Here is a 20,061-nt window from a genome sequence, read left to right as displayed (position 1 = left end):
TGGTTTGAACTGCGCAATATTTCCCCCCAGTGGGGATTGTGCTGAAAAGTTTCTTAGTCAAGCCTGAGCTGCACCTTGTGCAATCTCAGTGATCAATCCCTCTCTCTATCACCTGGAACTGCGCAATATGTAGTTACTAGGCCCTCTCTCCCATCTTGTCACTTTTCCTGGGCTCAGTTCATGGATAGTAATGCATCATATTATACTAGGGAGTTTTAGGATTGATGTCATCCCTTCAAGAGTGAATTATAGGAACAGGTACACTATCAAAACATGGTGAGATGATGAAGAAGGAGAAGAAGGAGGGAGGCATTCCTAGAGACTCACTTGTAGCTGAATGGGCAAGTGAACCTACCAAGAGAAAGAGAAGGAACACAAGTGTTCAACCACTTTCCAAGATCGAAGATCATTGAAGACCCTACATTATCAAGTTATGTGAAGGAGAAAATAAAGCATATTCAAGAACACATCAATCACTTAGCAACAACATCATCTTGAGATTACCACATCATCAAGCTAGTCCATGTTAGCAGTGTCATGTCAAGTCATGTCATGCATTGCCATGTGCCACATCACTATTGTGGGCCATGTATATTGTGAATCAAATGCATTCTAAAGCGAAATTCAAATGGACACACAAGAGTATGAAGATTCATGTAAGTTGAAAAGTCATAGGAAGTTGAACAGTCATGAGGGTAGTCAAAGAGTCACAATTGGAAGAATCACCCTTGGTTATATATACCCCCTCATTATATAAGAAAAATAATTTTCACCTTGGCTCCTCCCGCAAGGCATTAGAGAGACCAACTAGTTCTTTAAGGAGCAAGGAGTGGCTCCAATGTCCCACTGTGGGGCTAGTGATGTACAATGTAAATATGTGTCTTGTAACTTTTGCTTAATAATGGAAGCCTTCTAAGGCTAGCACGTTCTTCATGCATGACTTATGAATCTTTGTAAGACTATTCTGTGAACATTTTTATTTCATGTTTTCCTTCACATGTACTAAGATAGTTGAACTATTTCGGTTACTTTAGTGCTTATCTCGTTAACAATGTGTTGTAATGGTTATTACTACTATCTCATCCTTGTGGACTATTCCATGGGATTCTAGATAGACCTTTCTTTGCTTATCAATATAATGACCATCATATCCACTATGTACTACTCCGCTGGATGTTAAACAGATCTTTCCTTGTTCATTGGTTGTAATGATTGTCACATCCATTGTGGACTATTCCACCGGATGTTGGATAAGTTTTTCTGGTTCATGTGTGTCTCTTCCTGGGTGGTACTATTACCTCTCATGTAGAGGCTCACTTTTCTCCCCCCTTTTGTAGTAAGAGAACCTAGACACAGTTCCATTGCACACTCACCTTGTTGTTCGAAGATACCATTGCATCACTCTCCTGTGCTTACAGCTAGAGCCAAGGGAAATCTTTAAGGATTTGGAAACCATACTTTTATACCGAATGGGTATCCTATAGAAAATGGTGTGAGATCTGATGGGGACTTCATATCGGGGAGATCCCCTTGCTTGACAGATTTTTCGCACTGTCAACAAGAAGAAATATCAATTAAAACTAGAATCCAATCAAGGGGGCAAGAAGAAATACTTGTCCAAAATTAAATGTTTCTATTGTCATGAATTTAGGCACTATGCCATGAAGTTTCCACACAAAAATGCAATTAAGAAGACCTTAGGAGTAGTCACAAGTGAAGCTTTGGCTTCACAGTTCGAGCTTGACTTTAGGCTTATCGCATGCATGTCTAGCACAATGATGGGGAGCATGTTGTACTTGGACTCAGGTGCATTGTTGCACATGAAAGGGTCTAGAGAATTTTTCGTTGACCTAGAAGAAAAATATTTGTAGATGCACATCTAGATCGGGGACGATGGAAGGTATAGCATGACTGGGATTGGTATAGTCACCTTTCAAAGGAAGTTGAGTTCGCCCCTCAGGCTTAAGGATGTCATGTAAGTTCTAAACCTAAAGAAAAATATTGTCTCTGTTGTAATTTTGGAAGACCATAGTTATGATGCGATCTTTAGCAAAGGAAAGGCATTCCTGAGACACATAGCCACGAGACAGGTGAAGTAGATTGGGGTTCATGTCAAGAATCTGTATAAGCTAGATGTGGAAGATTATGCTGCATTAAGCACAAAATTAGAGAAGGTGAAATTTGGCACAAAATATTTGGCCATTTGCATCATGGTTCCCTGAAGATTATGTAGCAGGTAACCATAGGCCTCCCCAGAGGAGCACTTGAGCAGTGGGATGTATGCAAAGGATGTACCTTGGGGAAGTACACAAAATCCAATTTCCATGATCAGGATAGAAAAGCACATACAACCCTTGAAAGGATCCACTTTGATGTCTGTGGACCTTTCTCAACAGTCTCCATTACTAGACACAAATATTTTATCATTTTTATTTATGAATTCTTATGGAAGTGTTGGATCTTCTTCATGCGGAAGAAAGATGAGAAATTCTCCAAGTTCGTAGAATTCAAGGCAGTAAAATAAATTGGCAAGAAGGTGAAGGTTCTCAAGAGCGATGATGGAGGTGAGTAGGTGACAAATGAACTTAATTTTTTTTTTGCAAAAGAAGTCATTCGATGAGATATGATAACACCCCACAACCCACAGCATAATGGAGTGGCTGAGAGAAAGAACCGTAGCATTGTGGGAGTAGTAAGGGTGGTGTTTCATGGTTAAGGCTTGCCTCTAAATTTGTGGGTTGAGGCATGCAACATCATAGTCTATCTGCATAATTAGAGTCCTCATTAGATTCTAAGAATGATTACATCAAAGGAGGATTTCTCAGGGAGGAAGTCAAATGTGTCACACTTCAGGATTTTTAGAGCCTCTTTTTATTGCCATGTCTCTAAATAATCAAGGAAGAATCTAGAGCCGACAACATAATTGTGGGTATTTGTGTGTTACATGGAAAATCTCCACAACTATTATGTACTTTCCATCCCTCAGAATGATAGTTGTGCGAAGGGGTGTAAAGTTTGATGAGAAGAAAGCAATGTGGTGCTCTCTTGAGAAGGAGATTCAGATCCCACTAGAAGAGGAGATTTTAGCTCCAAAGGAGGAACCTCAAGAAGTTATGGGGCAACCACAAATTAAGGAGTAGAGAGGGGAGATAACCACTCAATCATAACCATCTAGAGAAGGTAGAAAAAGAACCAGGGAAGTTTAAATACTTATGCAAGATGTGAGGGAGAATGTGGGTGCTCCTTCAAATCAGTGCAGGCAAAGAAGGTCACCTAATCGGTACACTGGCTACATGGATCTAATGACTGAGCTTGTAGAGACTGGTCCATCCTCTTTCGAGGAAGTAGTAGAGATCCCTACATGGTTTGATGCAATGGTAGAGGAATATGAATCCATTGTAAATAACAGTGTTTTGGAAGTGGTCCCAAGACCAGGAGATAAATCAGTTGTGTGTTCAAGATGGATCTTCAAGGTGAAGCAAGTAGCAGACGAAAGCATAGAGAAATGTAAGGCCATATTTACGGCAAAGGGGTACTCACAAGTTGAAGGGATTTAATATGAGGAGACCTTTGCTCTTGTTGCAAGCTACTCATCCATTAGATCAATTCATGGTCTACTTGCGCACATGGGGTGGAATATCCACCAGATGGATGTAAAAACAACATTCCTCAATGGTGTTATTGAGGAGGTGTACATCAAGAAACCAGGAGGTTTTGAGACATTTGATCGAAAGTGTCATGTGTGCAGACTTAAGTGAGCATTGTACGGTCTCAAACAATCACCCCGTGCTTGGTACACCATGATCGATAGTTATCCCACCGGTTTGGGCTTCACCAAAAGTGATGCAGATGAAAACCTCTAGCATATCTTCGTAGAAGGTAAATTGTTGATTATTTTCTTATATGTTAATGATTTGATTTTAACTGGTGATGAGTAGTTGATCATATCTTGCAAGAAGGACCTTGCAAGGGAATTTGAAATGAAGGACATGGTTCTCATGCACTACTTCCTCGGGTTGGAAGTATGGCAAGGAAATGGGGAATTGTTTGTCTCTCAAGGAAAGTATGCAAATGAGATACTACAAATATTCCACATAGAGAGTTGCAAACCCATGGAGACACCTATACCAACCAACTAGAGGAAGGAGGATGCCACTTTAGGTGAGGAGGTGGATGCTACCATTTATTGGTAGCTTTTGGGTTCACTAATGTATCTTGTGAACACAAGACTAGATGTGTGTTATGCAGTCAACCAACTAAGCCAAGTTATGGTTAGGAAAACCAAAATATTTTGGAATGCAACTAAGCATGTTCTATGATACCTCAAAGGTAATACCCTATTTGGACTATGGTATAGACGAACAGAGGGGGTGAAGTTGTGTGGCTTCACAATTTCAGATTGGGCAAGGAGTCCATCAAATCAAAAGAGTACATCAGGTGGAATTCTCAATGTTAGGTCCACAGTGGTTTCCTGGTACAATAAAAAGAAAATATCTTTGGTGCTCAGCTCGACAGAAGTAGAATACAAGGTTATAAGTCAAGTAGTATGTGAGGAAATCTATATTAGAAAGATACTTGTTGGATTGTTTGGTCAGATGATGTATCCAACTATGATCTACTGTGATAATCAGAGTTGCATAAATCTCTCTGAGAACCTTATATTTCATTATTGATCCAAGCATATAGATATCTAGTATCACCATCTACAGGACTGTGTGCAGAGGCAGATAATGTTGCTTCAATGAATTCCGACAGAGAAACAAGATGTTGACTTTTTGACAAAGGCCTTGTCAAGAGAGAAGTTCGAGTTCCATAGGTGTAGGATAGGGGTGGTTGATAATCCATTTCTTGCTAAGAGAGAGTTTTGAAAAATGCAGCAAGAAATTCTCAATTTTATTTTGCCTTGATAAAATTGAGAAAATTCGAATTTCCACATCAGCAAACAACTTGGATGCAGTTAACTTGTGTGACATGGCTTGTGTCATCTAGTTTACTCAATAAATTTGAGTTGGAGGAGTTAGAGTTTAGTTAAGCATGTGTGATTGACAATTTGTAGAAATCAAAGTCAGTTATCTCAAGTTATTTTCAGTTAAACTAGTTCCAACTGTTGGAGGAACTATTGGAAGGTTACTTGTGTAGTGAGACTTCAGTCAAACTCAGTGATCACCCAGTTAACTAATCAATCAGACCAAAATAGCTAGTGCATGTAGAGAATTTGAGTTACCCAGTTGAGGTGGATATTTCAAGGAAGTGTAGCATCAGTTGTATACTATTCCAGAGGGTACAAGTGTTGCATGCAGCCTGCTGATCAACTTGAGGAATTGCACAATTCATTTTCGAGAAATTGCTAAATAATAGGGGCCTAATCCCTTAAATGAATTGTGCAAGGAAACAGGGGCTCAAGCAGAGGCTAAAATTGACTAATTTTGGATTAGAGATTCTCATTGAGAAGAGAGATAGGTTATTCACTTGCACGGTGTGCTCAATTGAGCAAATAAATTGTAATACATCTCTATTCATCATATTAATGCAAGCAGACACTGGGGTTTTTTTCAAATTTCTTTCCCCAGGAAAAATACTATTTGCATGTGTCTAATTTCTTATTGCACGTCTGAAATTTTTGTTCTAAATTGTAAATTACTTTCCACAAAGCAGTAGAGTAGGTTTGTGTCTTGTGATTTTGATTAAAAATTCAAAAGCAATTGAAAATATACACCATAGTTTCTACAAATATATGTTGAGAAAATAAATTGAAATAGTAGAAAAAATGAAGCATGATTGATCCATAAATAAAACTCAAATTGTAAACATTAACAAGTTGTCATCCAAGCATGTGAGAAGGTGCACTCTCAGCTTGCTTCTCTTGCTTATAGAGATGGGATGTGATACAATGAGAAAAACCATGTGAGGAGTTTGGTCTAGTGACCTGAGCATTTTTTTTTCATGGTTTTCCGCAGGTAGAGGAGGGTTAATGGAATGCTTAGAAGTATGAGAAACATATTGTGGAGGTTTCGAAGTAGGTCTGGAAGATTGGGTTGTTGGTTGTGGAGTGGGGACGAAACAAAAGATAGTTGATTGTAACTTATGTATTACATGGGGTTTGGGAGGGGGAGGAGGGAGAGGCAATGAAGTTGTTGGTAATCCCTAAACCGACAATAATCGTTAAGTCTAAATCGTTTTTTCCAACTATCATTAGCAGGGACTCCTAGTGGCACTGAAATATGAGGTGGCACTGGGATACCAATACTAGGCTTGCTATGGACGGAAGGCTACATATGCTAAGCAAGAGGTCGGCCAGTTAAATTTATAAATTGTTAGTTTGGAGAAGTTACCTCAATTCTTATGAATCCCCATCAAAATGTACAAAAATTATAGGCCTTTTATCCCTTATTATCCCCAACCCCCTGTCTTTATTATTTCTTGCTTTGCCTCTATTTCAATTATGAAAACTCATGTTGTAAAGGAAACATCAAGTTATTTGCATATCGTGATAATACAAAATTATTCCAGCATCAAATAATCTAATATTACATGAGTGTCTAATAACAAACATTTGGATAAAAATTGTAAGGGAGGAGAAAAACTGCTAGTATAGAATCAGAATCAAATTGTAATCAATGAGGGATTTGAAAGATACCTTAAAAGGAGAAATGGAGTGACGATATCTAAAATAATGGTAAGCGCACTTTCAAAATTTACTAAGGCCTAGGAGGTTGTAATAATATATTATTTTTATAATATATATCAGTCTTAACAAACAGAGGCCTCTTTCTTTACTCAAAACCCTATGACCCAGGAAGTGTATATCATTATATAGACATGAAGTACTAAAAACTTTTAGCATCAACATAATCATGCTCACAAGGGTTATAAACCTTGAAATGTATATACATTGTGAAAATATTTCAATCAAAGTGTTGGGCTTGACCAACCATTAAACATGCATGAATTTTGGGCAAATAAAAGCACAAAAAATGATCAGGGTTTTTGACCTTTAGTAAAAAAAATGGGGCATATCAAACAAAGGAACCATTTAAAAAACCATTTTGATTGACCTATTGATGATGAGGTGGTTTTTTGCTCAAAATCTTAAAGTCTCAAGGGCTCCCACATCAAATCATATATTTCAATTATGTTATGGAAAAACTTCTTTAGTCATGCGCTAAAGAAATACATCATAAGTATTTGATATGAGGGGAACAAAATCATACAGAGAAAAGGACTAATACACCCAAAAGTAATGTTCAAAAGAATTACTTGAAGAGAAACTAAACCATGGTTATAATGAATATGTCATGAAATGTAATGATAATCCCTTGTTACGACTTTGGTATAGAGAGGGATCAAGGTTTGATTGTTACAATAGTCACAGTGCATGGCTAGCATAACAACCATTTTCAAAATAGTTTTCGCAATAATATATAAGAATGTGTGCACCAAGAGAAAGTGATAGTTTGAAATTCTCTTTTTTCAAAAATATCATAAGTAATGAACTTGACAAAGCTAGATACAAGGACAAAGAACATGAATACAACCCTGATAAGACCCAACAAGCCCTTTTGTTGTAGGGTTCGAAAATACATTAGATAAATTTTAAGGTCTAAAATGGGTCTGCTAAGGAATATTATAAAATAATAGTGGAAATAATAAAATAATATTATCTTACCTCATCAAGTTTTTGAGGGAAAAAAGAAAAAACTACTTTTTCAACTCACATTTTCAACTTATTTCCTTATGATTTTACTCAAAATTTGAGCGGGAGCACTCATTGGATGCAAAATTTATTTTTTCATCCAAGGAGTACCCATGTTGCATACTTTGGATGGACCCTACTACATGACAAATGTGAAATACATTAAAAAGTTGATTGCAATCATGTTTTTCATGTATTTCACATTTTTCATGTAGTAGGGTCCATCCAAAGTATGCAACATGGGTACTCCTTGGATTCAAAATTAAATTTTGCATCTAACGAGTGCTCCTACTCAAAATTTGAGTAAAATTGTAAGGGGATAAGTCGAAAATACAAGTTGAAAAGTATTTTTATTTTTAATTTTCTCTATTTTTTTATGGTTTTACTTTTTTACTCCAAAAATGGTGAATCATCCCCCATGGTTGGCATCATCATATTGAATATTATTGGTTCTTATAAATTTTATTTGTGTTGTACATTTTTATTTTGAGGCTCATATTTTACCTCTAATGGATACAATGAGACTTACCCAAAATATAGACATAGACTTAGTGACTTTCAGGATGTTGGCATGCTTTTGTGCCTAAAAACTAGGTCCGAAAGGCTCGTATGAAAAAATGCATAATATATTCACATAGAATTTAACAAAGAATATTTAAAACCCTAGACATAACAATGGCAATAATGTGATCGATACAATGAGGTACCGATAACAAGAAGGATGGAGTGCCTGCATTGCCTGCCTAGTGAGGGTTTAGGTTAATCTGCTTGTTCTCTGCAGCTTCACCATAACCCTGCAGTCTTCTGGCAAATCGATGACATCCGTCTCCCTACGTCGTTGTCAACTATTCCTGATGGTCACGGTGTCGGTTCCCTGCCTCACAATGGAAGAAATCATGGATTACAAAGAGATGGACTATTTTATGGACTCGTTTCTCGGTCAGGTCGTTTTCAGAAACCATAACCCTAACTCATCGATTTCTATTTTGCATCCGCCATCCGCTTCTGTTCCTTCCTTCTCCACCCCGGTGGTCACCCTCCCTAGCCAAACCGCATCATCTCTGCATTTCGGTTCGCCATCCATAGAATCTCTTGCCTTGTATTTCCCTTCGCTCTCACTTGGGACGTTACACCTGCTTGCCGCTGTCACACCACCCTCTCCTTCATTTGAGCCATGCCCTTTGGGCAACTAGCTGCACCCGTCTAGCTCTCTTCTGCCTACAGACCGGACACCTAGGGGTCCTCAAAGTCACAGCCTGACTATCCCTGTCATTCCACCCTCATGTTGTTTTGGAACCCCTGTGATTAGGGTTAAATTGGCAACCCAGCTTCATCAAGAGTGAGGTAATTCCACTAATCCGTTACAGGATCATCCATCTGCTCTGTAGACAAGGAAAAGGAAAGTGAAGTGTGTGAAAGCTTCGACAAAGGATTTCACAATTTCCTTCGGTGAGGATATATCGATGGGTGAAGTTGCGAACAAGGCCAGCTCTGTTCTGGTTGGGCATGTCCGGGAAGGGCTTACACAACGGAGAGACTGACCCTTTGGGTCAAGGAAATTTGGGGAAATACCCTCAAAGAATTACCGGAGGTCCAAATTCTTCCTAGGGGGTTGTTTACTTTGCATTTTACGAAGGAGGAATACACAGATCTGGTGCTCGCAAGATACTAGCATATAGAGATGGCGTCGGTTCTCCTTAAGCGATGGAGTCCATTGTTTGACCTGGAAAGGGAGCAGATATGGGCTAGACCTATTTGGGTTCGATTACCTGGACTCCCACTTCAGTTTTTGTCTGAAGAAGTTTTTGTTAGGATTAGGAATACACTAGGCACCTACCTTGAATTCGATAAGTCCTATGTTCAGACCAAGAATCAAACCTTGGCTCACATCTTGGTGCATTTGGATACACGAGAGGGCTTGGAGGAAAAAATTACATTAAACTCGGGTTTAGGTCTTGGACTACGAAGGCGTCCCATTTCATTGTAGGAGATGTCACAAGGTGGGGCACATCTTCAAGGAATGCCCATTAATCAAGAAATCATCTCATTCTCCGAGTTCTCCTTTAAACTCAAAGGGTAAAGCAATCTCTGCCCTGGCCTGCACCCCTGTTTCGATCCCCCAAGCACCTGAATGGGTCGATACTTCCATGGCAGTAGAAGGAGCGCACAAAACTCCATTGCCTCTGATGACGCGGTCCCATGCTACTGCTGTTGAGGCCGCAAGAAAAGCGGGTACTCCTCTTTAATCTCTCTCTATCTCATTTGTATCTCTTTCTTCCAGTGCATCACTTGATTCTGCATCTATTAGGATCATTGCTCCCTCCATCCCCTGCACTCTTACCTCACCCCCTCCCATCATTTCCACCACTGCTCCATCTATCCCGTCTCCCCCTTCCCCTCCCCTCCCATCATTTCCACCACCGCTCCATCTGTCCCATCTCCCCCTTCCTCCTTCCTCCCCCCTCCCATCCTCCTCAGATCGATTGGAACCACCTCACTCATACAACTTACGCTCTCGATTCCTCCCTGAGTGCCTTACTCCCTCCTATACAGGGCTAGGTCCCACTCTTACTGATCCGGTTGTTCAAACATCTCGTGGCCGAAAGTCCAGTCTCTCAAAAGCCATAAAAAGGTCAGGGCAGAAGTCGTCACTGGCAAACAATCCACTCTGGAAGGGGTTCTTAGAGCATTGAACACCCCTGGGAGGGTTCCACCATGAAATGGCTCTCCTTCAACTGCAGAGGTATGGCTAGTGCCTCCAAAAAACTAGCCTTGCGTAGGTTATTTGAAGTCGAGCCTATGGATATCATCATGTTGCAAGAAACCCTGGGGGATGCTGACCTCATCATTAGAACCTTATCATCCTTAAAACCTGGTGATGCTGCGGGACAATCAGGGGGACTAGCCATTGGACACAACCCGCGCACCATTAAGGTTACAGCAACCTGGGGAGGATTAGGGTTTATAGGTATGGATACTTTCTCAGCCGATCTTGGTATGAATATCCAGGCTATTAATGTATATGGACCTTGTCAACGTTTTCTCAATTTAGAGATTACCTCACCTGATCATCTAGTCATCGGGGGTGATCTTAATTTCTCCATAGGATTTGGGGAATCATGGGGATCCCATGCACAAGTAGATCCTCTATCTGGGTACTTTATGAATTCTTTGGAGCAGCACAACCTTACGGATGTCCCCATGATTAAGCCCCTACCCACTTGGAGAAATAGAAGGGTAGGGGATGCAGCTTTGGCTAGGCAGCTCGATCGATTCCTGATTAAGGTGCCCCTGTTGCATCATCTGAATAGATATAGACAATGGGTGGGTTCTGGGGGCATATCTGACCACTCCCCAATATATTTGGAGATCCTTGGTCCCGAATCTAAACCTAAACCCCCCTACAAATTCAATCATGTCTAGCTATAGGATCTGAGATACATCAAGATGGTCACTGATTATTGGAAGGCAAATCCCATCTCGAGACACAGATCCCTAGCTGAGGGATTTTGCGCAATCTATCTCAACTCAAGCATCTATCCATCTCCTGGGCCAAAGAGAAAAAATAAAGGGATGATCAGACCCTATCTCTGATTGAATCTGAATTGAGCGCTCTTATGGATGACAACAATAAGGGATTTTCATCTGCAAATGAAAAATCCCATCTTATTGAGCTTGAGAAATAGAAGGACAAGATATTGAAGGAAAGAGAGGAAACCTGGAGACTTAAGAGCAGGGCAATCTGGCTACAAGCTGGAGATGACAACACAAAGTTCTTTCAGAACTTTGCAAAGGGGAGAAAGGTAGCTAACACTATCTGGAATATGCCTATACCAAATGGAGGTGTGGCAGACACCTTTAAAAAGCTATCTCTCCTGGGTACCTCACACTTCCAAAATCTTTACAAATCTCCCCAAGGGACCAATCTAGCAGATATTATACAAGTGGTTGGATTTTTCCCTCGGTTTGTAGATGAAGAGGCGGCAAAGGAGCTCAATTCACCAGTGACACCTACTGAACTTGAGGGGACCCTGAAGTGGTTTAAAAAAGATAAAAGCCTAGGACCGGATGGGTGGTCTATTGAGTTTTATCTGGCTTTTTATGATCTCTTGGGACAAGACCTGCTCAATGTTGTGGAGGAGTGTAGGACCACTGGAAAATTATATGATGCCATTAATTCCACCTTCATTGCCCTTATCCCCAAGACTGATTCTCCATCATCCTTCAATGACTTTCGCCCCATCTCTCTCTGCAATTGTCTCTACAAAATCATTTCCAAGATCATTGCCAACAGGATCAGACCCATCCTCTCACATCATATTTCACCTGAGTAGTTCGCATTTCTTGAGAACCGACAGATCCATGAAGCCATTGGTACTGCTCAAGAGGCCATACACTCTATTAGATCCAAAAAGCTAAAAGGCATCATTTTAAAGATTGATCTGGCAAAAGCTTTCAACCATGTTAGTTGGCTTTACATCAAAATGCTTCTCATCCACCTGGGTTTCCCGCATATTTTCACCACCTGGATAATGTCTTGCATATCTACAGCTTCCTTTAGTGTCCTCATTAATGGCTCTGCTTCCCATTTCTTTCATGCCAAAAGGGGACTCAGACAGGGTTGTCCTCTATCCCCCCTCCTTTTCCTCATTGTCATGGAAGGACTCAGCCGGTTAATTGCACATGAAAAGCGAAATGGCAGACTATTCAGTCTGAAAATAAATTATCATTACTACCTCACATATCTCCTATTTTTCGATGATGTCCTTATTTTTCTAGACGGTAGCATTCGAGACTCTGTTTCTTTTGATAATCTGCTATCCCTTTTCTCTCAGGCTACTGGTATGATGGAAAACCATGGGAAATCCACCATTACTTTAGCTCACACTTCCATCAATGAATCTCCATATGCACAACAGCACTTCCCATATTGCATTCTCCCACTTGACCATGGATTCAAACACCTGGGGTTCTGGATCAAACACCTAAGCCAAAAAATTGCCGATTGGATATGGTTGGTCATCAAATTCGAGAAAAGGATAACAAATTGGTGTCATCGTTTCTTATCCAAAGCATGAAGATTAGTGCTAATAAAATCAATCTTGGAGGCCACCCCTATTTTCTGGATGGCTTTAGCCTGGATACCCAGAAGCATCCTTGCTCGCCTTCAACAGATTGTAGCAGATATCTTTCGAATGGCCAACATGATAAGAGAATCATCCTTGCTCGCCTTCAACAGATTTGCAGCATATATCTTTGGAATGGCTAACAGGATAAGAGAACTTTTGCCTGGGTTAGTTGGAACAATATTTCCTTACCTAAAAAATGGGGAGGATGGGGACGAAAAGATTTACCCCTTTTTGCTCAAGCACTTGCTGCAAAAATGGGATGGACACTCCTCTCCAAACAGAATCTTTGGACCTCTATTACTTACCACAAATACATATGGCCTCTCCAAATCATGGACTGGGTTAGGCTGTTGCGATGGACAAAGACTGGTATTTCGTCAGTTTGGAAAGCTCTACTCCATTCTCTCCCGAACATTCACAATAATTTGGCATGGCAGATAAATGATGGCACAAAAGCGCGCAATGGTCTGGACCCCTAGACCAGGGGAGGCAGACGATACCAGCTTCCGAGAGAGTTAATCCTCCATCTAAATCAGAGAGATATTAGTGTTATTGCACATATTGCTGACCAGGATAATTCCACCATATATGCACAAGCCTGGAAATCTGCACATGAGCTAAATATCCCTCCTCATTGGCATCATATATGGAACAATTATATTGCTACATTGATTGAGCTCCACATCAGAATTAAGGAGGGACCAGATGAAATTATGTGGTGCCTTGCTGAAAATGGAGCATACACCCCAAAAGCTGGTTACCTCGGGCTAATAAATAACAGATAGACAGAGAATACACAAGATTGGTAGCAGGATATCTGGAACTTAAAAACCCCACCACAAACCAAGCTCTTCTTCTGGTGTGTACTTAGCAATAAAGTCCCCACAGGGGAATCCTTAACTCACAGAGCCATTCACGGACCACACTGGTGTGTTCTTTGTAAGCAAGCATCTAAATTGACTGATCATCTCTTTCTTAAATGTGATGCTACGGTCAATCTTTGGAGGTCCATCGCAACTGTGATTCAGTTCACTGGCAGATGGGAGGGGGAAACATAAACTAAGCATGGAAAAACTGGCACAGCTCGCATCCTGGATTAAATCTGATTTGTCTTCCTCTGATCATTTGTTGGTCTATTTGGCTAGCTCGGAATAGAATAATTTTTGAAGATGGTGTTGTCAGATGGCAGTTTATCACTGCAAAGATCATTTCCGCCTATCATGAGCTCCCTGAATATACTTTGCCTCGCCCCCGAAGACCACTTGCACCTGATCCCATATCTCAATCCATACACTGGGATTTTTTTACTGTGCCACTTAGGAACATGGGTGTGGGGGAGGATTTCTACTATACCTCTCTGATCAACATCATTTTAGAGTCAAGATGGGACTTGGAGAAGGGACAAACAATTATGCTGAAGTTATCACCCTTCGCCATTTATTGCATTTTTCTCTTATCCATGAGTGCAGCAATCTATAGATTTATGAGGACTCCAAAATCATTATTTATTGGTCCAATAATATCACTATCTTCCATGCACACACACTTAGAAATATTTTGGATGAAGTGAACATATTCAAAACACATTTTAATACCATCATATGTCATCATATTTACAGGGAGCATAACAACAACACTGACAGGCTTTCCAAGGAGGCCACGCTACTACCTAGAGGTGAGTGGATGATTCAGGAGTAGAGGGGTACTGCACAGTACCAATATTACCACAAACCGTATATAGATCAGGCATATCATAGGGTAGATGGACCCTAAATTTCGCTGATAGTGCTCAGTTATAATTTACACTGTATATATCATAGTTTTATGTGCAAAATATATCTTATGAGATCACCCTGTGTGATGTATATATTGTAGATGTCATAGTTTTTGAATATACTTTTTTCAGGCTCTCTCATGCTATCACCCTGCATGGTGAATATGTTTCTATTTTCTAACCATTTCAGGAATGAACTTTGATGAATTTTGTGACTTGTACACACTGATATGACTAAGAGTCAATGATGCATATGCTGTCAAGCATCTACTATATGTAATTTTTCAAAATTAATGAAAGATTACGATTTTTCCTCGAAAAAAATAAATAAATAAATAAAATAAAATTATTTAACAAACCCTATGATGAAATCAACGATGTAAACAACATTTGTATACTATAGGAGGTATTTGAATTAAAATATTAAGGATGATGTTGGTTATGAGTTTGGTGAGGTTCTTAAAACAAAACAATAAGTTCTTGGCTAGCATGGTGCGTCTGAATGGACAAAATATCAAACAATTGAATCTGTAAAAGGATTTGTGGAGCTTTTGAGACTACTAAGCAATGAATAAACAAAAATTGAGGGAGGAAAAGGAATAGGGACCATAAAACTTAATGTAAGTTCAATTAATTAGAGAAAACAAAAATTGTCTATCACTATGCATACCTGGTAATTTCGCACCAAAAAAACAATTGTCCTGTGCCCTAAAAAATTATTAATCCCTAGGCTCCTAACATTAGTTAGGGGTAGTTTGAATGGAAAATAATTGAAATGAGAGGAGCTCAAACATGTCCAATACCCATGAAAGTTCACAGGCATAGTAAAATGTGTGTGTTATGATCGAAGCCCAAGGAGGAGTGGTGAGTAAATGTCAAAGTTTGTGGCAGATGCAAGGATCGCCATCGTGGATGGTGAGGCTACAAAGCATGGATTCCAACTCGGACTTATAGCACCATCAACCACCGATAGTTTTGAGGGGAACCATATTATGTGGGGATGGTTTCCATATTTTATAAATGTAGGTTAAGGACAAAGGTAACAATTGTCACTTTGTGTCGGCAAGGATAGATGCAAAAGACATTATATTAATGGTTAATCTTAGCCAGGGATCATGGAAATGACTTGCAATTAAAACCTCATTTACAAAAAAACTCTAGTGCGATCCAAACCAAGATACATGGAATGACACCTCAATCTAAATTTGTCTATTTTGAACACAACCATCCCTAGTTAGGTCTTTGGATTGCATTACCAAGGACATGCCATGTAGAAGCCAAACAAAAATATGTTGCGAAACCTTGCCCTTTTCACTGAACCCATTTTCCATGTATTAACCAAATCCAAGAACTATATTATGAATCTTATAAACATGCCTTGAATATTTCATTGTTTAAACATGTGCTCCACTGCCACCTTGAGCCATACATTATAACATGCATCAGGTACGGTGTAAAATTTCTACACTAATTCGATAGTATCAACAATAACTCTAACCTTATAACATGAGTATCATATAAAATATTTCCATTGTTTGTTATACATGGGAAATATAAGATTGTGATCACCAAAATATATAAAGTACTTTTCAACAATTCAAATCCCTCAATGTTAAAACAAATTATGTTTTGGCCGTATAATACGAATGCAATAACTTTTGTTGGAAGGACTTATGGATATGGCATAAGAGTTTAGATCTTCGACATTAGAGACCATATAGGTTAGGTTATAGTGATGAAATTAAAAGCCTTACTCTTTTATATGCTTTGAGTTACTATATAAATACATGTTCAGGCTTTACTTTTATTTTTCATATTCACGGCAAAAAACTTTTCCTCCATTCCAAACATAATCAAAACCCAAATGTGAAAGAAAATTCGATGTATTTGTGCTCTCATATCATCTCAAGTGGTAGAAACTTTTTATGTGATTGTCTTAAGGTAGGGTCCCACCTACTAGTTTTATTTTTTTATTTTTTTGGGATTGGTTCTTAATTTATTTGTTAGGGAGAAGGAAGATTATCACAATGATTTGTGAAATTTTCATTATTGATGTGTGTCAACATTGGCACTCCAGATGGCAGTTTGCATGGTGCAAACCAAAACTAAAAAATATTTGGTAATAGAGTTAATAGCTTAGGCTACGAATGAGTAGGATGTGAGTTTCCATCGAGGGACAGGAAGTAAGGGATGTGAGAGGTGGGATGAAGAAGGTAGTACCTAGGGTATCCATTCACAGGTAAGAATAAGGTTAAATATATCTTATTCACAATCCATCTCTTGAACAAAAGGGAAGGTTACTTATCCCTATATTAGAGATTTTGTTGCTAACAGGTTAAAGATATTAACACATAAATATTCTCAAAGGAATGAAGCTTAAAACAATTTGTATCAAAGAGAATGTTGTTGTCTTGTTAAAAATACTTTCCAACTGTACTCAAAATACAATATATATCATCCTTACAAAAACTAAAAGGACTGGGAGAATGAAAACTATGAAAATAACAAAATATTAAAAATAAAAAATAAAAGATAACTTATCAAGAAACTGTATAATCAAAAGTAAGTAAGATTACTTCAGAGTGTCAAAAGTGAAACAAGGGAAAATATGGAAGAAATTATTTACAAGCAAAAAAAATGGTTTTGATGATTTATTCTTATGTTGCTTCCACGTATGGCTTGAGATGAGATCCATTCACAGTGTAAGTAATAATAAGATCGTTTTTATCTTTTAAAAGATAAGAACTAGGCTCGGAAATTGCAACAATTTTAAAAGGGCCCATAATTTTTGGAACTTAAGATGTTTTCCCTTTTCTGTATGTGTAGAGTCCATAACGACACCTTTTGATCAATAGTAAAATTCACAGATTTAGATTTCTTGTCAAAATATTTCTTTATTGTCTACATCTTGCGTTTAATATTGTTAAGAGAATGATTATGTTTCTCTTATAATGTTAACAAAGCTAAGACTCTTTGGGGAATATTGGTGGAATTAAACTCTTCAGATTGCATGGCAAGGCGTAAAGAAATCAACTTGATTTTAACAAGAATAACTACTTCTTTCCCATACACAAGATGAAAAGGAGAAGCATTAGTACTGGATTTCACAATTGTGCAATCATCTCACAAGGCGTATTTTAACAAATTATGCTAATTGAAAGGTTTGTCATTTATGATTCTCTTTAAGATTCAGATTAGATTTTTATTTGTTGACTCTACTTGCCAATTATCTTAAGTGTAATAGGTGGAAGCGGCGGAATTTCTAATCTTGTATTTTTCGCAAAATTCAGTGAATCTTACATAAACAAATGTTGGACCATTATTTGATTACATCAAGATGGATACCAAAATGTGACAAAATATTATTTTCAAGAAATTCAATAACTTGCTCATCTCGGGCATTCTTTAACGAGATAGCCTTTGCCCACTTTGTGAAGTAGTCAGTTGTAGTGAGGATAAAGATGTGCCCTGTAGACAAGGGTGGATTGATTGGTCCAATAGAATCAATACCCCATTTTGAAAATGGGAAATCAGTAATGATAGGTTGCAAAGGCGTCACGTGAAATTTTTCTTTACTAACAACTTGTTGACATTCTTTGAAAGTATGCACATATTTATAAGAATCTAAGAAGATCATTGGCCAATAAAAAAACATATCTCAATATTTTATGTGTGGTGGATTTGGCTCCAAAATGACCACCTATATGCATTCCTCCATGAGTGGATTCATGAGATAGTGTTAAGATTTCATTGGTAAATTCATCATTAACACAACATAACAATAATGAATTAAAATATCTTTGAAACAACATGTTATTAAGGATTAGATATTTGGAAGATTTTATACGCAACATTCTGTTGATGCCTCTAAAATCATTGCACCAACATTGGGGGATAACCACTCGGTCCGGACCTTAAAGCAGCTCCTTTTATGTTTGGTATGGTGGCTTCGACTTGATAGTATGGGACCAGTTTCCCAATAAAGTGTGATTTGATGAATGGGTGTCTAAAATATATAACAAGGTGATAGATGGTTTGATTTGTAAACTTATGAAAATATACAAATATATCTATATAACCCGGGTGTTTTAATATCAATGCGCTTTATAATAATTTCTAATAGACAAATGATAATGAAAATTAATCACTTACCTACAGAAAGTTAAGTTTGAATGATGATCACTTTGAATAAGAAGTTAAACAAAGTAATGTAAAAACATATCGCATATCAGAATAATATTAATTGTTGACACATGTATTCAGAATATCAATTCTAACTTATTCAAAAGTGATATAATGCAGAATTGTGTGAGACATGTACATATAACAACAATATCAAATCAAAAGATTGTTAATTGCATAAAACGAGACAAAAAGACACTTATAAAAGCACCATATGTATTTGAGTCTTCTTATGAAAATAACAATATGGTTCGTGCTTCTTATTTCTAAAACTTCAATAAGATACAAAAATGCAAGTCCTCCTGAAGTCCCTTTACAACAAGTTTGAACCTTGATCCACTGTTTCCACAAAACTAAATTAAGAAGTGCAGAAGTGTTATCTTCTTAAATCTAATTTGGTACAATTTGAGGGCCCTTTCTAAAATGACATGATGTTAGGATATTCCGACACATAGGATATAGTTAAGTTCAACTTGGTCTAGTATAGAGTTAGGTTAGAGTTAGGTAAAGTGTGTTTCTTTACCATTGTACATTTTGTAACTTACAATCCGACGGTCACGATATGTAGTGATCCGACGGTTCACTCTCACCTCGGTATTACCGACACTTGATCCGTGGCTTGACACCCGATTGGTCCATGAGTTCTATTTAAAGCGCATGGAGGGTCATTGTTCGGGTAATCCGTGCATGAGAGAAGCTTATGTAAATTTTCATTCATTGATTAATAAATTGCCTGTAGTACCCACGTTGGGACAGGCCGTGGACTGTTTCCCTCCTTGCACTCTGAGGGTTTTAACCACGTCAAAAATACTGGTGTATTGATTTGAGATCTGGTTGTGAGCGGTGTCCTTTTGGTATTCTTTCTGTGGAACTTACCCTGTAAATTCCTACATGGTATCAGAGCTATTTGAGGGCCGCGTCCGTTGGTGATCCAAATCTGAAGCCGGTAGAACTGCATGCGGCTGTCGTTTCCTAGATCTGCTGTTTCTGACTGCTTTTGGGCCGAGAGGACTGCTCTGTTGCATTCGGAGCATCTGTTCCAGTGAGGAACCCCTTTCGTTTCACGCGAAAAGGTTTCCGGTAGCCCTAGCTGCGTCATTTTTCAGATCGGGAGGTATACAGTGTTTTTTTTTTTGCAGTTTACTGTTATTTTCTCTCTGCTTATTTCGGTCTCAGTTTATTTAGCCTTTTTTTTTAACCGGATCTATACCTTTCATTTCTGCGTATGCTCTTTGCCCTGCGACTCTGTGCGATTTGGGCAAATCAGAAACAGAAAGGAAGGA

Source organism: Pinus tabuliformis, chromosome 1_1 (genome assembly GCF_031772625.1).
Source record: "Pinus tabuliformis cultivar Carrire ecotype Pingquan chromosome 1_1, CPIR1, whole genome shotgun sequence".
NCBI classification, from domain to species: domain Eukaryota; kingdom Viridiplantae; phylum Streptophyta; class Pinopsida; order Pinales; family Pinaceae; genus Pinus; species Pinus tabuliformis.
The sequence above is the reverse complement of the archived record's forward strand: the minus strand, read 5'-3'. Positions refer to the sequence as shown.